This window comes from Dipteris shenzhenensis, chromosome 24, assembly GCF_047967505.1.
Source record: "Dipteris shenzhenensis isolate YYH24624 ecotype China chromosome 24, Dip_SZ_1.0, whole genome shotgun sequence".
Lineage (NCBI taxonomy): Eukaryota > Viridiplantae > Streptophyta > Polypodiopsida > Gleicheniales > Dipteridaceae > Dipteris > Dipteris shenzhenensis.
This window is the reverse complement of record NC_141619.1, coordinates 34,513,966-34,519,965: the sequence shown is the minus strand read 5'-3', so window position 1 is coordinate 34,519,965 and position 6,000 is coordinate 34,513,966.

The following is a 6,000-nucleotide window of genomic DNA, read 5'->3' as shown; positions in this document are numbered from 1 at the left end:
TGATCCCTTCCACCTTGCTATCCGGGTAGCCAGCCTAGGTGGGCAGCACCTTGAGCTAAGACTACAGCCCTTGTACATCTCCTTCAGCTCCTATGTATAGGCCCAAGGATGGACCTATTGCTGTTGCTCCTTGCTATTGCATTGCCGCTCCTTCCTACTCCTGGATTGCTGCTCTAAGTGATGCCTTATGAGCCCTAGAAGGGGCCCTCTTATAAGGCCCAAAACCAACCGACCCAGTAGGGGGAAATGGGCCGACCCAGCAGCCCCCCTATTGGCTGACCTGCCTACTGGGCTGAGCCAGTAGGGCTCTATTTAAGGCCCCATGGCCAACCCTTTTATTGCTGCTCCCGGCCACCTGGGTGCCGAGCATATCTGCCCTTTCCCAGGGCCTATTGCAGGCCTGCCACCTGCCCTATCCTAGGGCCTATTGCAGGCCTTCCTACTCTTGGATTGCTGCTCCAAGTGATGCCTTATGAGCCCCAGAAGGGGCCCTTTTATAAGGCCCAAAACCAACCGATCCAGTAGGGGGAAATGGGCCAACCCAGCAGCCCCCCCTATTGACTGACCTGCCTACTGGGCCGACCCAGTAGGGCTCTATCGAAGGCCCCATGGCCAGCCCTTTTACTGATGCTCTTGGCCACTTGGGTGCCTAGCATATCTGCCCTATCCCAGGGCCTATTGCAGGCCTGCCACTTGCCCATAATCCTTGCCTATCTGCTCCATCTTCCCTGCCATCTGTCCAGGGCCTTTCCTGCCCCAAACCGTGGTCCAATGCAAACCCTAAGGGTTTGCCAGACACCTATAGATCTGCACCACAGCTGCACCTCCTTCCTGCCTTGGATCCGCCTTTTGTCAGGCCACGTGGACCTCTGTATAGTCTGCTCCAAGCATCCGTACCAAGCTGTACCCATGCTGACAACATCGTGGTCTTTCTCAGTCTCTTTATGCAGCCTGTTGTTGTCCATCTTGGTGCCAAGTACTCATTTCTTGTGTTGCACACATGGCTACCCATGTGCTGCCCATGTGGTAGTCCCCTTGCTCTGCTGTGAGGTGCTTGCCCATGTGGCAAACCCCTCTCTTTCTTTTTCCCTCAGGGCGTGCTGCCCACAAAGGCATCCAATCAAATCCTCATGTGGTAGCCCTGGCCCTAGGTCCACCTCCCCCACGCTCTCCTCATTTGGGAACTTACAGATGGGGAGGTGACCTGCCCATTGCCAACATAAATGTATTCCCAATAGGGCTGAATACAACTCAAAGAATAAGTGCTGTATGGAGGGATGAACCCTCACTGTAGATAAGCAGAAGAGGGATGCTTTGATGCAGACCTTAATGCTGCTGCTGCTGTCCAAAATGAAGGGGCCTGGAAGATGTCCTATAGACGCCAAGGATGAACCAGATTCGCTGCTCCTAATCCTAGCCTGACCTCAGCTGCAAAATACTACTGTTGGCTGCACTCTTCAACCCTGGAAGTGAATGACGAAAGAGGCCAAGGCGGCTACCTTTTATAGGCTCCCTTGGGCCTTAGAAATGACCGACCAAGGCAGGCAACCCCCTGGCCAAATCTGTCCCGACCAAGCTGGTCGGGCTGCATCTGCTCCAATCACCAACTGCCATGTTGCTGATGTGGCTATTGTGCACTAATGTGGTGCTCTCTGTATGATTGGCTGCTGTCGTTGACTACCTATGTGACAGCCGACTTGGCTACCTATGTGGCAGCTAATGTGGTTGCTTGCATGGCAATGTGTGCTGGCTGTAGCCAGCATGGCCACGGGCTCTGCAGATGCTTCCATCACTCTTTGTCTCTCTCCTTTCCTCACTGCTTCCATCACTCTCTCCTTCTCTCTTTCTCTCTACATCTCCCACTCTTTCAAGGCACACCCACAGATCACTGCATCCAAAGGGCCACCCTCGTGTTGCATGCATTCAAAATAGGTTGAGAGAGAGAGAGAGAGAGAGAGAGAGAGAGAGAGAGAGAGAGAGGCTTTCAATGCATTCCAAGAGAGACAAATTTCGCGAAGGCAGCTCCTCAAGCACACATAATATTTTGCACGATAATATTTTGCAGACAGCTCTCTCTCGCAACTACCACAGGCTTTAGAGATGCAAGCATAGGTCATTGCATTTGGAGGGATGCCTTCATGCTGAATGCTTTCAAAACAATCCAGTGCTTGCTTACCTTGACCTTGTTAATGCATTCCAAGAGAGAACATGCTGAGCTGGAAGCTCCTCAAGCACACGCTTGGCATACATGTCCAAAAGATCATTGCCAAAAGACCATGGGCTTGGTCCTATTGTGATGTTCCTGTGAGATCAATGCATTCCAAGACAACGAAAATTCCGAGAAGGGACCTACGCACTGAGGGGGAGAGAGAGAGAGAGAGAGCACGACATTTGCCCTACATGTCCAAAAGAGCAATGCCCAGCACAGTATTATATCGTAGCCCTCATGTTGCATCACCCTATCTCTGTTATACGTATCCTGTAATGTATACATGTCCATAAGAGTAGCACAATATGATATCATGTAGCTCTCATGCTGCATGCGTCCATTGCCTGCTCACCTTGGCCCTGTTATGTGTATCCTGCGAGATCAATGCATTCCAAGAGAGAACATCCGAGAAGGGCGAGATTTCCAAGACACAATGCCCTAATCTTACAATGCAAGCAAAAGCTTGCTGATCCAAATAAAACGAACATACTATGGATCAATATGAAACAAATATCCCCATGAATCTATACAAAAAAAAATAACCCTCCTGAAATGAATCTATACAAAAAAAAATAACCCTCCTGAAATGAATATACTATACATCTCACTCTTGACTCCATACAAAACAAATATACTGGCTTCAACTCTATACAAAATGAATTTACTCCAAAGTCTACACAAAATGAATATATTTGGCTCCTGGATCTATACAAAATGAATATACTCCCCAGTCTATACAAAGCATATATACCCTTGCTCCTGGGTCTATACAAAATCCATACACTTGTGGGGTGAATATACTCCTACACCTCTGCTATAAACCACCACCTGTGACATCCATGGTCTAGTAGGCCCATATGTACAATGTGACCTTAAGAGGAAAGCAGACCACATCAAGGAGTAGAAGCTGCAACACACCATTAACAAAACAACAATGCAATGTTATTCAACCCTCAAATGCATACAGAGAAAGACTACTCATGGCAAAGGGACATAGAAGACAAACGCTGTATTTGCCTATGACCATGCAGTACTGGTTCTTCATCTGCAAGACCATCTATACGATATAAGTGACTTGAATTTTTGCTTTGCCACAATTACTTTCTTGCACTTCTATCTATAATTCACCAATGCCCTGTTGCAAGGCATTTTTGCCAAAGATCCTGCCGACCTGATAGTCGCCCCCATGTTGCATCTGTTCGCCATCTTCCTAGGCCTGTTTTAGCCCTGATCTCTAGCCCATGGTCTACTCCTGCCAATCGCCTATCAGCTCTAGCCTTCTACCTACTATTTCACATCTATACCAGTGCTACATCTTGCCCTAGATCTATCGTACCAGCCTCATACATGCTGCTGCAGACACCTGTCATGAAGGCAACTACAGATCCATGCACTTCTGGGCTGTACCAGCTCTTCCAATCCATCCAGCCCTAACCCTAGGTCCACCTCCCCCATGCTATCCTCATATGGAGGCTTACAGATGGGGAGGAATTTCCCAACACCCCCACTTACTGACACATTTCATTCATATCCCAACTCATCGATGAAGATGCTCACGCAGCGCCCATGTTGTAGCCCCTTGGAACAATGCGGCGTCTATATTACTTCCTGCTCTTTTAACCAGTGGCTCCTGCTTAGCAGGTCCGGTCCTGTGCAAGCAAACCAACTTGGTACACAGGTCCATCTTTGGTAGGACCCGATGGCACCACATCCTTCAATCATGTACCTACCTTTGAACTTCAGCACTCTAGGCACCGGCATCCTCCAAATGTCCCCTTCTTAAAAGGATAACTGCTTGAGTTTCTCCAAACACCATGCTCTCAGGGTCTGTCAAGTCCGCAACTAAACAACATAACTCGGGAAATCAAATCCCAAGCATAAATCCAGATTACCTAGACCATGAGCTTGCACTGAGCTCCCAGCTTCCATGTGTAGCCCCCTCCTACGTCAAGGAATCTACAGGTTTTGGCAAAGAATCCTCCTCTACGTCAGCCATACCAGCTAGCACCTGCATGACTCCAAGCACTCATCAATATCCTTCACTTTCACAAAAGTTTTCGACTCCTCATCCAACCACATCTCAAGGTCAAACATCCTCACCAAGACACCAAGGTCTTGGTTTCAGAATTGCTTTCTTGCACTTCTATCTATAATTCACCAATGACTTGCTGAGCATTTCTACCCCAAATCTTGTTGACCTGATAGTCGCTGCCATGCTGCATTTGTTCACCATCTGCCTGGGCCTGTTTCAGCCTTCATCTCTAGCCAAATCTCTCTCTCTCTCTTTGCAAGAGCACTTATCTTCTTCTTACTTCATCAAGCTTCTTCAATTCACTATCTGTCCAAAAGTACATTTGTGGGCAAACACATATGCTTCAAAAGCTTTGATATGGAGGATGAAGGCAGACAGATACCTCTTGGTGACCTCAGCCTCAAGAAAGATGAAGAAATAGCAAATTTTCACCACACTTGTGGGTAACGTATGAGTTGGTTTACTAATATGATATTTGCTGATTTTGTTAGTTATGATGCCTTGAGATTAGCATTTAAGAAAGAGAAAATACTCGAGGAACTATTAATAAAATTAAGAAGTAGGAAACAAGAGGATTTGTCAGGGAAATTATTGTGATATAGGAGGACATAGACAAGGGCTTGGCTATGTATTATGGTATAAACATAGAGAAGAAAGGGTGTACGAATCATCAAGTATCACAATAGAGCTCCTCTAGCTCAGTAATAGATATAACAATAGAGCTCCTCTAGCTCAGCAATAGTAATAACCCTTGCTCCAATTAGTGCATTGAAATTTCAAAGAGATGAAGATACAGAAGCAATCTGACACCTCCAAATGAAGTGCCAGGTACTATTTCAACATTGCAATAGCTGATAGGTAGTTTGAACGATCATAATACTTAGCATCACACACATAGAATGTAATTGTTCCACATGCATGCAAATGCAATATGTGACAACCATGGATAATACTCCTCATCTCATGGTGTGATAAAGGAAAAGGCTAAAGTCCCACAAGGATTCCAAGGCCCAAGATGATCCAATTCATTTGGTGGATTAGAACGAGATCTAAATAAAAGCACTACAAGAAATTCAAAAATTTAGAATAGCTAATATTCCATCTACTTGGTATGGGGAATCCTTGAATTTTAAACCATTTCCAAAAAATAGTAAGGATTTACATCAATAGAAAAGTTAGAAAGAATCATGTATTAGTCCCTTAAATGAATTGTTTAGTATTAATTTCTCAGATAAATTGTTCATAAAGATATTGTATTACTCTCTCATATGAATTGTTTGAAGCTTGCTCAAAGCATAATTGCATATGATTTTAGATCAAATTCTAAATTTGGTTCCAACATTTAGAGATTAGTTAATTACTAATTGATGGAACAAAGTTCAAGTTACATGAAAGGGAGAAACAAACACTAAATTTGGTAACAAAATCTAAAGACCTATATGTGCATTAGTCTCAAGTTGAAGATGTGGATTATAAAGTACCCACTATTGTAGTTGTGATCAAGTTATACAGAGGTGTGTTCTTGATTTTGAGAAGGATGCATGCTTTCAAATGCCAATAACCTACAAGAGAGTGCATGATATGGAAGAGAGACTGAATAAAGAAATCATCCATGTGGGATAAGGTGAGAGAAGATGGAGGAGACCAAAAGGATAACGATCAACATCTCAACTCATATTGGAGTGCGTTTTTGTAAATTATCATCTCCTAATGTTTCACACAATATCTGACATAGGTTTCACCTGTTAAATAGACCACC